The sequence below is a fragment of the Vicugna pacos genome, chromosome 3 (genome assembly GCF_048564905.1).
Source record: "Vicugna pacos chromosome 3, VicPac4, whole genome shotgun sequence".
NCBI lineage: Eukaryota > Metazoa > Chordata > Mammalia > Artiodactyla > Camelidae > Vicugna > Vicugna pacos.
This window is the reverse complement of record NC_132989.1, coordinates 109,061,038-109,078,769: the sequence shown is the minus strand read 5'-3', so window position 1 is coordinate 109,078,769 and position 17,732 is coordinate 109,061,038. Positions and strand designations below refer to the sequence as shown.

At 39.3% G+C, this 17,732-nt stretch overlaps 1 long non-coding RNA gene across 1 annotated transcript; it reads left to right on the top strand.

The window, feature by feature from the left end:
* The first annotated feature begins 31 nt into the window (after window positions 1–31).
* On the top strand, window positions 32–7,206 carry LOC140695718 (uncharacterized). The gene is made up of 2 exons (XR_012071553.1): window positions 32–281; window positions 6,964–7,206. It is a non-coding gene; the product is annotated as an uncharacterized lncRNA (long non-coding RNA).
* The last annotated feature ends 10,526 nt before the right edge of the window (window positions 7,207–17,732 follow it).

The following is a 17,732-nucleotide window of genomic DNA, read 5'->3' as shown; positions in this document are numbered from 1 at the left end:
GGCGGCGCTGGGCAGGATGGGGCCGGGATGATGGAAGCCAAGACCCGCGTGGGAGCGGGGTTAGCGAGCCTGGTGCCCCGGGCGCACCCGAGCCGGCTAACCCTCGGCAAGGAAAAGAGCGCGCCGGGCGCTGGGGACCAACTGACGCTCCCAGTTGATCGCTTCCAGCCCTCTGAGCCCTCTGCCTCAAGGGCCTTCTCACTGATCCTCTAGAGCCCCAAAAGCAGAAGCCTTTGGAACCTGCGTCCTCCCTCCGCCCTCCTCGCCCCCTCCCTCCTGCAGTGAGTATCCGGGTTTATTTGTAAATATTCTGGTGACGGGGTGGTTCCTCCTAGTGAACCATGGTGTCACGTCCTGTAGCGGCTTGTCACTTTCACCCTTGCCTTGTAAGAGGTGACTTACAACTCCTCTGCAGAAGTTGCTGCAACCTTGGATCTCAGTGTTTCGCACCCGGAAGCCAGGCAGTTTCTCTATAACTCCACTCTGCAAAACCTCTCTAGGACTCATCATCTGGCAGGGCAACAGTCCCCTCAGTTCTTTTCTAAAATAAGCTGGCCACCTTACCTGCAGAGAACTAGATGGAAAACCGTGCAGTAGTTTCCAAATTCGTACACCGTAAAATCATAGAGCACTGGATTTATACACAGCAGTGTGTCTATCCAAATCACTGGTGATTTTCACTAGTGTAACCCCTTGATGTCTTTGACACAACCAGCTCGCTCTTGGGGCGGTATTCTTGGCTGCATTTCAGAGCTGAAGAGCCAGGATCATATAGGCTAAGTAACTTGTTCAAGGTCACAGAACTATTAACAAAGAACTTTTGAGCTCTTGACTTCATATTTTCCCACTCAAACATCAAATGATTATTTTTTTCCCAGACCACCCTCCTGCCTCCTAAAACAATTTTGTAGTATGGTGTGTTTGATGTTCTTAAATGGCTGAGATAAACTACCAGCATAAATTAATTTTTCCATAATACATTTTGGCAGTAAGAAGTAAATCTGGTTTGAAAAAAAAGTCCAGCTTTTTTGACAGAAATTGGTTCCATTGGCAAGTAGAGAAAGAGGTAGTACAAAAGAAGTCAAGAAAGCTTTGTTACAAATGGCTCCTGATGAAATAGTTCCCAGGAATGTCTTCTAACACTTAGCGCTCTCAGGCTAGCTTATTTTTGGTAACAGAGTGGCAGGCAGCAAGCACATTTAAAAAAAAATAATAGTAATCCCTGAACGCCCTAGGAACTTATCGCATTGAAGAAATGTGGTTGTAGATAATGCTTTCATTTTCAGTCTTCACCTGTCAAAATGACATTGCACAAGATTGTACATTGCCATAGTCTTAAGATAATCATAAGCCTTGATCTTAAATTCTTGAATTAAAAGGTGTCTAAATTTTTTTCTAAATCCCCTAAATAATTCAATTTACAACTAATACAGTTCTACCAAGTATGATAATGAACATTAGTATTTGAAGGACAGCATAAAAGCTGTCAGTTCTGGATAAACAATGCACAGTGACTCAGACAGCAAAATAACATGGATGGAAGAGGATACGGCCACAATGCTAGATGTGTCCTCTCAGCTGATTGTTTTTGAAAAGACACTCCAGTAAGAGAAAATTAACTGTCCTTGATATGGTGAGTAGCCACATAAAAATTATTTCCTAGCGTGTGTGACCGCCAAAGCTGACCTCTCCTTGAAAAAGGGAAACTAGTTTATGACCTTCAGTTAACTCAGTGAGTCTTCAATGGATCAAGGGAAAACACCTTTGTAACTGTGACTGCATCCTCTGCCATAAAGATATAGAACTGTTACTAGAGAACAGTGGGAACTCAGAAAGGATGACCCACTCTCAGCGGCTGGCACTCACGTGGAAGAGCTGACCGAGAGACACAGACATCACATAAAGGACAACAGGGCGCCCGCAGCCACTGGCAGCCATCCGATAGCCTGCATGCACCCACCGACGGAAAAACGGATGAAGTGAGGCAATTCTATCAGTGTGAGTGAAGACCGAAAGGCACATCCAGCCTGCTTCAACCTACATAAATGGGAACGATATAAATAATACAACAAATGCTTGAAAAGCCTCCATTCTTTTGTCTCCCTTCTCCCCACCTGACCCACTCATACATGCACAGAGGGAAATGTCCCCTTTGCCAAAAGAGGTGTTTCATTATGAACATGCAAACTCAGGAGTCTCTAGACTTGAATCCAAGGATGGAGGGGAGGTGGGAGGGCCCCAGGCAATTACGTCGCCAAAAGTTCTTTGGGGATCTTAGCAGGTATCTACAGAATATTTTCCTTGAACTTCCCTAATGACCACATCCTGGAGATGTCCCCTGAAGTCACCTCAGGGATATTAGGTAGAAAGCAATCCAGGCTACACTATGTCAGAGTTGTTTCAGAATGACCTTGAAGCTAGATTAGGTGTGATGACCTTGATTTGCCCTCCAATAGCAGGGTTAATAATAAGAGAGTTATCCTGGAGAGCTCTTTAAAACTGCTTAATTTAAAATTGCTTAATCTCAACTCTTAGAGATGTTCCAAAATCGTTCCGTTGGTACTTTAGGGTGCACTCGTTAATCTCTGTGGCCACTGAGTACAAGACACAGAATTCTCAGTTGTCTTCAAGTATCCAAGAGAAAAGAAATTAAGCAAGGTTATGTAGTATGAGTGGGAGGGTGATTTGTAAAGAGGATAGTCAAATGCAGTCTGTCTGTTGTGAGCTCTTGGTGCAGAGTATTGCTTTGTTATACAGCAGAACTGAAGCAGTTTTGAAGTCAGCACCATATGACACAATGCCATGTGCAGAAAAGTCCACAATTTATATGTCCTATTCTAACCTCAGCACTGCATTCCAGACTTCTGTGTCAAATCAACTCTATGACTACACAACTTAGATATCTAAGAGCTGTTTCAAACTAACCCAGCCCAAAAGCAAACGACACCCTTAAACCTGCTTATTCCCTTCTTCGTTATGCCAATAAACCAGCTGCTCATTCATCCAGGTACTTAAGTCAAAATCCTTATCGTCATCCCTTGACTTTAATTATTCATATCATATATTTGGTCTGTCGAAAAATTCTTTCTAATGTGCTTTCAAAATATACTTCAAATTTTACTACTGCTTTTCAACTCTGCCCCCAGCATCTCAGCTCAAAACACCATGGTGCACCAGGGTCATCAAAATAGTCTCCCTGCTTCTTACTCTTGAATCTGCCCCCTACAGCAGCCAGGATGAGCCTAGTCAAATGTGAATCCAATCCGGCCATCCCCCTGCTCAGTACCCATCCACGATTCCCATCACATTTGGTGCAATATCAAAAATCTGAGCATGTCCTACAAATCTTCAACCTAGCTCCTTGCTATGCCTATAAAGACATCTCTATATCCTTTCCACCACTATCTCCCTGGTCCTCAGTATTCATTCCTACCACACTGACCTCCTAGCCCCTCCCCAGGTACGCTCCTTCCTTACTCTTCCTCCAGGTGTCACGGCGTATTTCCTTGCTTCACTCAGATCTCTGCTTGGAGGCACCTCATCAAAAAGACCTTCCTTAGCCTTCCTATCTGAAGTAGAATCCTCCACTCCCATTTTATCTCTAACCTTTGCCCAGTTTTGCTCTTTTTCATACTGATTTACTTTTCAAAATGATATATTTACATATTGTGTGTATTTTGTTTGCTTTTTTTTTTCTCATTTAACATCTTCCTCTGGAACACTGGCTTGACTGGAGACTATTTCATTCGCTGCTCTGTCCCCAGTGCCTAGAACAGTGCCTGGTCAGAGTAGTGGTCAGTTAGTACTTATTGAATAATTATATGAATAATTCAGGCAATCAAGCAGATAATTATCAATCAGTCTTGTGTTTAAGGCACTGTGCAGCTGGTGAAACCATAATTTCCAGGTGGGAATGCAATCTGTAGGACAAGGAAGGATGCAGTCACAGCATTTTGGTGCACACCATGCAATGCAATTATTTTTCATTGCTTAACCAAATTAACTAAAATTATTCTGTTCTGTACTAAGAAGTAATTTGTATTCACTGACTAATTTGTCATTTCCTGCCATGTATAAGTGAAATTAAAGTCTTGGTTGACCTTGATCTCATGTTCAGTGAAGTCATCAGAAATTTGAAAATGCACACCATTGGTCTTAAGGGAAAGTGAAGGAGTGTGGGTGAATGGTCTCCATGTCTGACCGGTCTCACTGATCACCCATCGTGCTCCTCATTTGTTTATACTACACTGCATTCTAGCATCTGTCAGTTCTACCTGTAAGTTTGGTACCATACTTTCCTTCAACCTTTCTACCTTTGCCTCTTGCATCTCTCCACTCTCCCCTACCCCTGCTGGCTCTTCCACTCATAAAGGCTTCTGTATCGAAGCTGATGGGACAGTCCTCTCTCTACCCTTACTAGATGCCTTAATCCTCACCAACGTCCTTTGACCTGGCGTTTCTCTAAGAACTTGGTGAGATCTGAAAGCACACAGATAACTAAACTCTGCATACAAGTACTATTGAAGTTATGAGATAGTTAGCTTCCTAATTCCTACCAAAAACACCTCCCCCAAAATGCTTTGAGACCTTCAGAACAATAAATGAACATCTTAAAGTCACGTTGGCTTTGTAAAGGATCATATTGAATTTTTAAATATTAGAAAATATAACCAAGCATTACTTTTACCCTTAGTCTCCCTACCTTGAAACTGGGAAATGCAGAAGGGCATTTTACCTGACAGGTTGAAGGCACAGAAATATGCTGAATCACTGGGTACACTGGATATCCTAAACCTGACTGACATCTGGAATGCAATTGAATCAGTGTGACCTGATAGGGCCACTCGAGCTTTAGAAAGCTCTCGAATAAAGCTGGCCCTGGCTCCCCTCAGCTCAAAATCTTCTATTTCTCTACCAAATTCACATATTAAAAATGGTTTTATGACCTCTATTGTATTATACCTTGCATTGTGGTTCAGTATTGACTTATATGTGTGTTTTTTTTTCCTCTTGTGTTAGATTGTAAGCTACTTGGACTTTGAACCTATCTGTTTAAGTGAACCTTTTATTTGCATATACTATAATGACTGAAATTAGTGAGAGCTCAATAAATGTGCACTAAATGAGTAAATATTAATACAAATCTCAATTCAAGAGAAATATTATTTACTTGTTAAAAGTTACCAATAGAGTTTCATACCAATAACAACTTAAAGGTAGCTATGCTTCCATGAGATTTGGATGGACAGTGGTAAATTAGTTTATATACTAGACAGAGACAAATCCTTGTATGAATAAAGGATTCAGAGTCCCTAAGACCAATCCAAGATTAATAAGTTCAGTAAAACACTGACTGTCCATTCTCTTCTCCTTTCCCCTGCCTACTCTCCCTCAGGATACTTAACTCACTCACCTGGGGCCTGATCAGTTTCACCACCATTCTGAGAAGAGTGGAGATGCAGCAAGAAACATGCAAGGATGCTAGCTGGAGCTTGGCTTCAGCAGGGTACCAGCCTGAATCCTGATTGCTCTACCCAAAGAGTCCTGGAGTCTCTGATTTTTCCCCAGGGCTTCTGCCTAGATTAGGAACACTGGTCTGTTTTCCTCTGCCTTAGAAAAGTCCTTATTCAGACAAGAAGAGGAGACAATTCCATGTTTACCCCAAATCACAAATTTTATACCCCACCCCCAGTTCTACTTCAATCCATCAGACTTTAAAGTTTTCAGGAAAGGATCGTGATTGACTCAGTCTGCTTTGGTGAGCTGCTGACCAGTCACCGAAGTTACCTTCAGCCTAGTTACAGTTGTTACAGGTAAACAGCACCTCCTTAAAGGAAGAGAAATGTTCCCAGGGGAATGACTGCTTGACCGATACAAGTAGATGCCTGCTCTCCCCAGACTGTGGAATTTGACATCTAGCCCTTACACTTTACAGTGCTTGTCAACTCTTTCCTCCCGTGCATCTGAAGTCCTGAACTTAGCCCTGCCCAGCTAAGCCAACAACATGAAACTGCTCACCAACAGATACAGAAATGCAAAACCATGAGTTATAAACCGCAGCTATCTGCAAGGTTTCTTAAATGCAGGAAGTTTTAAATAAGTGGGCATAACTTCATACAGTTAAAGAAGAATAAACTTTGATGTTATACGCATGAGCTCAATATGCTGGTGTGTGTCGGGGGTGGCTGAGGGAATGAGTGAACGATTGGGTAGGGGAATCCCACAAATAATGAGTGTCATCAAAGAGGGATTGAGTGCAAACCATGAAACACCATCTCTTTCTGAAAGTGACAATTTTTTTGGTAATGCATTTTGAGACATGGATGAACCTGACCTCAAAAAAGCCATATTCCAACTGAGAAGATAAGTACATATATATAAACAAGTTACATAGACTAAGAGTTATAGTAGGAGGATTGAAGTGTTTAAGAAATACAAATATAGACAATTCTGCATGAGAAAGATGATTCAACCTAAGAAAATGTTTCTCAGAGTGGGTCATTTGAGCTGGGCTTTGAAGGGTAGATAGGAGTGTGCCAGGTGTGCCTCATGTCAGCAACTAACCCAAGAGGATAGAGGAACTTCTGTAGATATCAGACTTCAGTGTGAGGACTACAGAGACAAGGACAGATGAGACAGGATATGATTCAAGGTCATAAAAAATGAAGATGGTGGTAAGTAGGATAAAAGTGAACCTACTATATACTGAAATACTAGAAGAGACGCATACTTTCTGTTGGAAAAATATCACTATAAGGCATCAAATGCAACCAGAACCACCTCAGAACCAGGAAATAAACAAATCAGCCTCCAAAATCCACTGCAGCCCACCCTACGCACAACTGCATGAAAATCTATTCACAAATGCTTCCACTTTCCCGTCAGGTGAAACCACTAGATCTGTTTTATTTGATTTAAAATATAATCCTTATAAACATATTTACCTAATTTCTCTGTCCACAGCAAATTACAAATAACAAACTTGGACATGTAAGCAGAAGAGCAGCTTCGGGAAGCAACAGCTAATGTTCTGCCCTCCTCGCACAGAATCAGACCCACTAATTTTAAAATCTCCTCAGGAAGAGTTCATTTAGAAGCAAACAGCTCTATGCACAGCGTAGAAAGCCGCTGGAGGTCTGTCTGCTTTTACACTTGCACAATCACTGGTACTTGTAATAAAGGATGTGAACATCCAAACAAAGTTTACAGCCTGGACTGTGTGTGTTGATTAAGTAAAGCATGATAAGACATGCATTCATAAGATTCCCTTCCAATACGGTTAATTACAAATTTTTACTAGTTGAAATAACCATTTGGGAAAGTTTCCTTATACTCCTCGGGGCAGCTCCACCCACCACCTTGGCCCTGCCCGGATTCAACCGCGCTGTTCCCTTGTGAGCATGCGCCGCTTGCGTCTCCCTCTTACTTGCTCCACCTGTCTTTCTCCAACCAGCAGATCACAAGTTACTTGAGGCCAGATCATTTTTTTATATATAAAATTTATAGTTTGTCCCCAGTGCTTAGTAAAAATGCATTGATAAGTAATGGGTATTCAAAAAAGTGTTACTAAACGAACAAGAGAAAAATGAAGTTTTTTAAACAGGTGTTTTCCCTATCTTGGCTATTGTGAATAGTGTAATGGACACGAGAGTGCAGTGTTAAAAGATAGACTGAGGCCTGTTAAAAATTTTAAGAGCTTATTTGAGTAAAAATTGATTCAAATGGGGCACCATTCAATCTGACAGATGGAAAGGAGCTTCAAGGATCTGTGCAAAATGGAAGACTTTATAAGCAGAAGGGAGCAGGGACAGGGAAGTGATACCAGGTTAAAAAAAGTGGATTGGTTATTGCAAAGTTACTTTCCTTTAGGGGACGGCTGGGGGCTACCAGGCAGATTACCTGACTAGCGCTGATTAGGTGATCCCTGATGGGCTGGTTTAAAATTTCATTTCTGGAAGAGCTGAAGATATACTTAAGTCTTAATTTGGTGACATGGAGCTTAGCAGGAAAAGACAGGGGATGGGGGTGTTATATGCCTGACCTTCTGAGATTGATATCATGAAATGTCATAATCACATGCTTTCAAAATTGTTTTTTGATGCTACTCACAGAGAAAAAATAAGAGGAGTGGGGTGTGGGGTAGGCATCGAGAGGAGTAAGTATTGCATTCCCTGGTGGAACATTAACCTAAAACAATAAAACAGCCAGTTATTTCACCAGCAGTTTATTCGGGAGCAGCAAAGAATTGCAATTCAGGATATGCAACTATGGAGAACCACATGCAAGTCTGGTAAAGCAAAGGAGAGGAAATTCTTTTATAGAGCAGAAAGGGAAGTTGGAAGGAGCTGTTATAAATAAAAAGTTCATTAGAGGAAACCGGGGGTTTGAAGTGCAGTGGCTTTTCACTGGCTGAGTTGTGATCGTCTCTCATTGGCTGAGCTGTTGCCAGGCAAGGAGAAAATCTTTCTTCCTCCTGCTGGTGGTAGTAAAGTAATGTCACTTCCTGCCGGAGACACAGGTATGTCTCTTCCTATTGGGATCTATGTTGACGTCCAGTGGTACATGCATGACAGCTCTCCCTTCTAGTCTCCGATTCCATTTTAATGAGGTTTCCCTCTATTAATTTTCACATCCTTATCTATACACTGACTGAAAAAAAAGAAATCCTGCTGTGAAAGGCCTATTCACTGTAATGCTTCAGAGAATAATTCATTCATAAATCATGATTGAAAACAGAAACACAAGCCTAAAACACCCTAACTCTGTGTTTCTCAGCAGGGAGGAACTTTGCCCCTTCTGCTCCCCATCTCCAGGGGCCACTTGTTCACAACTGGAGACCTTTTTTGTTATCACAACTAGTAGGGCACTGCTTCTGGCCTGGAGTTGGGTTGAGGCCAAGGATGCTGCTGAATATTGTACAATACACAGAACAGCCCCCACAATAGGGTTATCTGGCCACAAACTTTAACAGTGCCAAGGTAGAGAACCCCCACTCTGGCTAATAGTAGAATTTTCCTCAAGATCTGAGTAAAGGAGACATAGTTTTAAAGTTTTTTAAAGCAATGCTAAAAAGATAATAATAAGCTGTACAAAGAAGGATTTTTTTCAGAATTAAAAAAAATGAAAGGTTAAATATCAGAATTTTTTTAAATCTTGGAAGAAATAGAAACAATTAAGAAAAGAGGACACTGTCCAAAGACTGATTGAATAGGTTATGCATTATACAAGAACATATGCTTAAAATAAATGTCTAATTTAAAATAGATTAAAGTAATGCATGGACATGAGGTAACTGGTGAGAGTCACTTTCTTTCAGCTTATTTTTTATCTTTTCCAAAGCTCAGTGAACAGACTTCCCACTGATTTCAAAGGATATTTTGGTTCTGAGATTAGCTTTATGGAAGTTAAAAATGAGACTTTAAAAATGATCGACTTCTGTTAATTTAGATTTTAAAACTCCCAAAATAAAAGGCATTCTACTAAACAACAATAAATATTTTGATGACAGTGATGAGAATGATACCTGTATTTCTAGGAGAGGTGTTAATGATAATAAGAAAAAAGTCCAATGATTATTGAAAAGTGTTATCCTAATAAAGTGAGCTTAAAAACAAAAAGAGGCAAGAGAAATCCCCAATCATTAATGAGAACCTGTTAGCAACTCTTAAACAGACAAAAAGAAAACATTTAACATGATATTAATTACACTTTTCAAGTGTTATCATTTATTTATGAAGAGGAGCAGAATATGCCACCCCATAAGATGCCTCTTTGGTGTAGGGATTATCTTGAGCTGATTATTTTTAAGAAATATCAGACTTAGGGAAAGCTCTGAAAATGAAGAATTTACTCTTTGTAAAAGACATTTACATCTATAAGGGAGATCTCCGTTTGTAAGGGTGTTTCCCTCTCTGAACTAGGAAGCAAAGGATGATTCTAAATCTCTAGGAACTCTTCTCAGTCAAGAAGGCAATGATCTAACCCTGCAAAGCAATCTTACTCTTGTTTACTATGCTTTTGACACCTCCAGTAACTGCAGCCCCCACCCCCAACATCTTTCTTTTGTCTTTAGCTGAAGATGGTATTTAAGGTGGTGATTTGGGCCATTTCCAGGGAATTAGTTTTCCTGGATATCTCACCTGGGGACAGGAGTAAATGTGTCATTCTATTTCTGTTTGTTCTTCTCCTGCTTATCTTTTACTAGAGGGAGTTTTCAGCCAAGAACCTAGAAGGGTAGAGAGAAAATATTTTTTCTCCTCTACATATTGTTATTCATTGACCAATAGGAGGGGACATAAGGACCAAGAACACCCTTAATATAATGAGAACACCCTTAACATCATAAGAAATCTTCTCTACAAGCTAGTCTTCAGGAATGCACACTTATCAGAAAGATTTTATTTAGTTAATTAACTAAACCTTCTAGTCCTCTCAAACATTATGGGAGTTCTACTTTACAGAGTATATTTTGATCTTTTTTTCCATACCCTTCTAAAATATACTTTTTAATGGCAAGATGGCACTATGTATTACATGGATGTCCCATTCATTTATTTTCTGCTAGTTTATTTTGGTTATTGCCTATTCTTTTCTCTTTTCTCTGTTTTGTGTATCTTTGTGTTTTGTTTTGTTTTGTTATTTTTGTGGGAGAAGGGAAGGGCAAGGGCTGTTATCAATAATGTTTGTATATGCATCAATACAGACATTTATCTTTGCATTTTTCTATTTATTTCCTAAAGAAAAAAAAATCACTAAAGTAGAATCCATGAGCCAAGCAGTACAAAACTGAAGCCGCAGTGGAATTAAACAGTACAAGTGTAAAACCAAGCTGCAGTTACTTTTTTGAAACACCAAAATAAATGAGTGCTCATTTTCAGATGGTTACACTGTTAACTCCATACTAACACTTACAATGTTATGACTGCTGTCCCCCAGGGCTCAGGCTGCCTTTGCTCTTAATGCATTTGCTTGCGACATGACCAGATCTATTATGTCCTTAATGTCTACATCTGTTTCATTGACTTCCTCCCCTTCACTCTCCTCTTATGCAACAGGAGTCTATATTTTTCTTGAATGTTCCAAATGGCTCTGCCTTGAACTTTGAGATTCTCAACAGCTGCTGGCTGTGCTTGTTGAGATAGGCCCTTGATCTCAGCTTCCCCCAAAACTGTGTAGGTACCTAAAGCTGGGTGGAGCAGCTCAGCACGGCAGCTTGCTTCATCAACTGGGCAAATGAGAAGAGCCAGAGAGAGAGAATCCAGCAAGAGGGAAGTCAGACTTTTTAAACTCCTCTTGGAAGTGATAGTCCATCACTTATATTGTATTCTATTTGTTAGAAGCAAATCCCTGGGTCCAGCCTACACTCTAGGCCCTTTCTCTTCCTTCCTTCCTTCCTTCCTTCCTTCCTTCCTTCCTTCCTTCCTTCCTTCCTTCCTTTCTTCCTTCCTTCCTTCCTTCCTTCCTACCTTCCCTTCCTTCCTTCCTTTCTTTCTTCCTTCCTTTCTTCCTTTCTTCCTTTCTCTTTCTCTTTTCCTTCCTTCATTCCTTCCTTCCTCCCTCCCTCTTTTCCTTCCTTCCTTCCTTGTTATTGAAGAATAGTTCATTTACAATATTAGTTTAGGTGTATAACATAGTGATTCAATATTTCTATAGATTATATTCCATTTAAAGTAGTTATAACATATTGGCTATATTCCATGTTTGTGGATGTGAGATTCCCAAGTCCCTCATCATGCCCTTGGGAACCTGGGATCCTAAGGAACCTTATATCTTGGGATGATCTCCAGCCCAGGGCCTGTTCCAGAGGCCTCCCATGTCAGAACTTCTCCTTCACAATCCCAGGGGCAGTGACCTGGGAGTCAATTCCAGAGGCAGCTTCTCTCTAGGGGTACAGATGGGGGAAAAAAACAGTTCTTTCTCACTGTTGCCTTTTCAGTTTCTAGCAGACCACCAGAACCCATGTTCTCTCCCAGTCCTGTTAATTTTTTGGAGCTCAAGTTACAGTGCAATTTCTTAGCTTCATTAGCATTTATTATTAATCGATTACCAACTGCTTTGTATGTTGCAGAATTTTGGGTTTTATTATGCCACTGGCATCCCCACTGGCTTTCCAATATCTTATGGATTTTCTTATGTATTTCTTGTTTTATTTTAATAGGGTTTGAGAAGGGAAAGTGATAACTAGGCCCCTCATTATGTAAACTGGACCAGAATCCAGAAGCTCTTTGTATAATAAGATTGCCTATGTTCAAAGTGAGACTCCATCATCTACCAACTCTATGACCCAGAAAAATTACTGTGCCTCAGTTTCCTCATTTGCAAAATGTAATAGAACATAGTATTGCCATATAGAGACCCTGTATAGGACACTCTATAAATGCTAGGTGTTGTTATTATTTTGTCTGTCATGTATATTGTAAAAGTTGTCTTTTACTTGTAATACTATAGGTTTATGTTTACACAGACATGGGAGTGTGTGCCCATATCTTTATGCTTTTCAATAAGAAAAGCTAGCACTTACATAGTGCTTACCATGTACCTTTTAAGCACTTCACATATATTAATCTATGGTTCTGAAGGAGAAATTGCAATGGAAATTGGAAAGTATTTTGAACTGATAACGAAAACACAACCTAATAAAACTTATGGGTCGCTTTTTCCATTATGTTTCCTAATTAACCATCCCTGGTGTCTTAAAAATGTTTTAGTTTCTGTTCACTTATTTTGAATCTAGTTTCAATGCTGAACAAAGCCTCAGGCAAAGGGCTTATGAGCTATTACTTTATTAGGAATTAGCATTCCCGGGAGCAGGAATGAGGCCCAAGAGGAGTGAAGCAGGGGAGATGGGAGACCCGATGTGAGCATGCACCACCAAGATGGCTGCCTATAAGTGTGCTGGCTCAAAGCCTGGACCCGCCCCCGAGGAGCTATGTGAACTGCACCCCCAGACAGGTATCTGGGGGATGAAGAGGATAGGGGAGAATGGCACATTCTTTGGAAAGGAAGGGGAAATACTTTATCTACCAGTTTCCATCTTCTTCTTTCTCTCTGGAATATTAGCTCCTCAATTCCCATTCTTGGCTGAAATCCAACCCAGTAAGCTCGCTTCTCTCCAGGAACTTGGCCCCTCAAGTCCAAGCTGCTTCAGCTGCCTATGACACCTTCGAACAGAATCCTGTTTTTCAACATATTCGACTTTTCTGTTTCTTCTCACTGAGACATTGGTCTACCACAAACCCAACCAATCAGATCAGAAGTGAAAACTCACCTGTTTTCCTTTGTAATTTTTTTCATTGCTGCTTTTCCCTAAATAAGAGTTTTCATTTTGATTAATTCTTGACCTAAGAATCATTAAGAACTATGTTGGGCTTTGTGTTTTGTTTTCTGTTTTTTTCAGTTAAAAACAAATTGCTGTGGAACAAATTCTCTAAATGACAAAACGTTAATTCTCTTAACAACTGGGTTGAAACAATAACATATTATCTCACCATTTCTGGGGGGCAGGAGTCCGGGCAGGACTCAGCCGAGTGTCCCTCGGTTTGTCCCAGGCTGCAATCAAGGTGTCACCCAGAACTGAACCACCTCAGAGTGCCACTAGGAAAGGATCTGTCTCCAAGCCCACTCATGTGGTTGCTGGCAGAATCCCATTTTCCCAAAGGATATTGAAGTGAGGGTCTCAGTTCCTCCCTGCCTGTGCCCTGAGATGTCTTCAGTTCCTTGCCAGGTGGGTGGCTCAACATGGCAGGTTTCTTCATCAACTAAGCAAGTGAGAAGAGCCCGAGGGAGAATCCAACAAGAGGAAAGTCAATCTTTTTTGTAACCTCCTCTTGGAAGTGATATCATATCACTTTTATCGTATTTTCTTTCTTTCTTTCTTTCTTTCTTTCTTTCTTTCTTTCTTTCTTTCTTTCTTTCTTTCTTTCTTTCTTTCTTTCTTTCTTTTCTTCTTCCTTTCTTTCTTTCTTTCTTCCTTTCCTTCTTCCTTCCTTTCTTTCTTTCTTTCCTTCTTTCTTTCCTTCTTTCCTTCTATTGAAGTTTAGTTGATTTATAATAGTGTATCAGTTTTAGGTGTACAACATAATGATAAAATTATTTTTATAAGTTATACTCCATTAAAAGTATTATAAAATATGGGCTATATTCCCTATGCTGTACAGTATATCCTGGAAGCTTATTTACTTTACATGTAGCAGTTTGTGCCTCTTAAGCTAGGCTTTTTCTATGTCTGAAGAATCTCCTGTGGTATTTGGAAAAGCCTGTGTACCTCTACAGAAAGTGAAAATGTCAGACACCACAGATTCACTGCTTTCCTGGTGGCTGGCGTACAGGTACATGATCTATGCGTAGTCACTGAGATGTGCCCCTGCAGACTTTGAAATAAATCAATTTATGGGAAGAAACAGTGGGGCAGCTGCATCTAAGTACCAGGCACAGCAGTGAGGTGGAAGCACTTCAGGTCGAGCATTCAGTACCTAAGCTGTCCAAGCTGTAATATCTTGACCTGATTATCTGCCTACTTCCTGGTTCCCTAGATTCTAAGCCTAACTCTTGGACTTTCTTGGAGATATTGTGAGCTACTCAATATTTTTAAGTAACTTCCTTTCTTTGTTAAATTAGCCAGAATTATTTTCTTTAGCTCATAGTGGAGAAAACTGAGTGCTAAATTGTCCTCATCATCATAGTATTCCATTCCTTCTTGCGTCTCCATCGAGATCAGCATCTCACCATCTCTGCTGTTTGTCCTCTATTTTCATTTCTTTCTGTTTTTTTTAAATTTTTGCTCACCGATTTTGTATTTTTGTCCTTTCCCTGTGTACACTAAGATATTTGTATGTGTCTTTCATCTAATGACTTATTTTTCCAACGACAATTTGACTTCTGTAATTTTATTTTTGCATCATTTTCAGTCTTCCCCATTGCAATTAAGTTACTTCTTATTTCTACCTGCCTCTCAGGTGTATCCCTATTCATGCAAGAATGGAATTTTCATCTCCTCACTGATCTCTTATTTCACAAAATTTATCTACTCTTAAATTTTATTGAGTATGAAAGCAAATATTTCCCCAAATTAACCTCTGTTTTCGATAGTAAATTTTTACGTGTAGACTTTTCCTGGAGCTTAAGTGCTATGTTCTCTTCCATTTAAGGTGCAGAATCTTTTCAAAGGTCCATTGTTATGAGAATAAATTCTACTTCAGGGCATTCACTGTCCACCTGGTTGCTGCTAGAATCCTTTCAGATTTCACCTAGAGAGCATGATGATATACAAACTTTTTTAAAAAATTAGATTAAATCTAAACTCACAGGAAAAATATGGTATATTCTTTATAGTGTTGACTCCCAGACAGGAAACTTCAAAAGTAGAATGTGTTGTTTATAAAATAGACTAACATATAAAAAATTCTACCATAACATGATCAAAGTCAACTGACAAACAGCAAACTGCAAAAAAAGGCAGTATTCAAAAAAAGATTAATGTCCTTGATGCCCATATATATATATATATATATATAATTCTTAGTATAAATTTTATTGATTTATTATAAATTATTGACAAGGAAGAAACCAATAAGCTTATAGACATGGCCAAATTTCATGAATAGATAATTCACAGGGAAGGAAATATAAATATTTTTGAACTTATGAAAAGATAGTCATCTCAAAATAATAAAATTGCAAATGAAGGCTATAATATAATTCCATTTCTTACCTATCATCTTGACAAAATTATGTGGCATACAGAGTGAGCAAGGGTTTGGAGAAATAGTTACATCATGCATTGTTATTGGTAGTATAATTTTTGCAGAGTCTTTATGAATGTTGTCAATATCTTTTAAAATCTAAAATGTGTAAACCTTTTGCCTCAGCAATTCCACTTGAGGCCTTTTACCCTACAGATGCACTGACACATATGCTTAAAGACATTCTACTGGACTGTTAATTGTGGCATTTTCTGCAGTAACAAAAGGTTAAAACAACTTAAATTTCCATCAATAAGAGAATGGTAAAATAAATTATAGTACATTATATGATGGAGTACACCGCAATGCTGAAAACACTGAGATGGCTCTGGTCATTCCAACATAAAATAATTGCCAAGATACGTTGGAAATGGTAGGAAAGAAAACAGTGTCCTGGACAGTGTTTATATCATGTTATCACCTAGAGAAATAAAAAGGAGGCACCTACCTAAATGCTGGGTGTGTACTGAATAACTCTAAAACGATACAAGAAACAATCATATTGTTGCATCTTGGAAAAAGCGCTGTGGGACAGGTGGGCAAGGGTGGGATACAGAGGTATTTTTACTACCTTCTTTCACATGCATGATTTCAAAAATGTAATAATTAAAGTCTATATGAGCTTGCATGATCCAGTTGCCCACTTTTTATGTCCAAGTGCTTCAACTGTTTTGCTTGTGTCTTTTAATGGTAAAAATCCAGGCAGGTGGAAGTTTTACTTGGGAGCTTAAGGTTCTCAGGCAATTTTATAAACCAAATAAAGGCTAATTTTTAAAAAATAATGGAAGCAAAATTATTTGCAGAGGTATCTTAGCAATAAATTCATTCGATAGTAAAATAGCTCTGAAGAATAAGAGCTGATGTTCAAATGTTGGTCCTTTGAAATTAATATTGATTTAGAACCAGAGCAAATGACATTTAAAAAACTTGTTCAATCAAGAGGATGCAGGCCCACATGCCTCCATACGTGTGGATTCCCAGTACACATATGGTACCTTCTTAACTTCCTTGCAAATTATCAGGCCTCTGATCTTTGCTCTGAAATTATTTCACCTGTGTTGATGGTTTCATATTAAAAAAAACAAACCTTGGCCTTACTTTTGCATTTTCTTTCATTTCTTCCTTTTTACCAGTTAAATTTATTGTATTTTCATCCGAGTGGGTGTTTTCTCTTTATTAAGACTGCTGGACTGAGTTCATAATTTGCAGGTAATCTATAGCAATCTTTAAAATAATATGCCAAGACTTTGAAAAGATTGGAGTTTTATGAGTAAGAGTGGCTGCTTCATTTGCAAAATTGTATTTCGGGAAAAAATTAAAGGGTCTTCAATTCATTTTTCTCTCTAATAGACCAAGAATCAATTGAGTTAAAAAACAGACATACACACCTGTATCTAATGGTGTTGTCCTGTCCAGATATTTCAGAAATGTTTTTGCTCAAAATAAATGAATAATAATTGTTGAAGTGGGAATTCAGGTTCAGAAGGCGTTTGTTAAATCAACCTCTTCTATGTAGGTTGAAATTTTTCACTTAAATTTTTTTTTTCAAAGGCTGTTTACCCCAGACACCTTGATTTATAATCCCCTCACTTCGCCTAACAGCACCTCCTTCTCTTCCCTCTCTTTCCCTCTTCCCTGCCCTCCCCTAAAAGAAGGAGCTGGATGAGGTCACTCCATGAAAGATGGTTTATTCATTCAACAAATTTTTCCCAAAGACTTCTCTGTTCTAGGTTTGGTGACCACAGTGCAAACAAGACAAAGTTCTAGACTTCACAAGGCTTACATCCTAGAAGGGAGGGCAATAAATAAACAAAAACCATGCATAAGATCAGATAGTAATGGGTATCTGTCTTTCATTGGTGTACAATCACAAAATTTAGTAACTTAAAATGACTTATTTGTTTGTGAGTCTGTGCATTGGCAATTTGGGCCAGGCTCAGCTGGAAAGATTCACTTACACCAGGAGAGATCAGTTGGGTTCATGTATGTGTG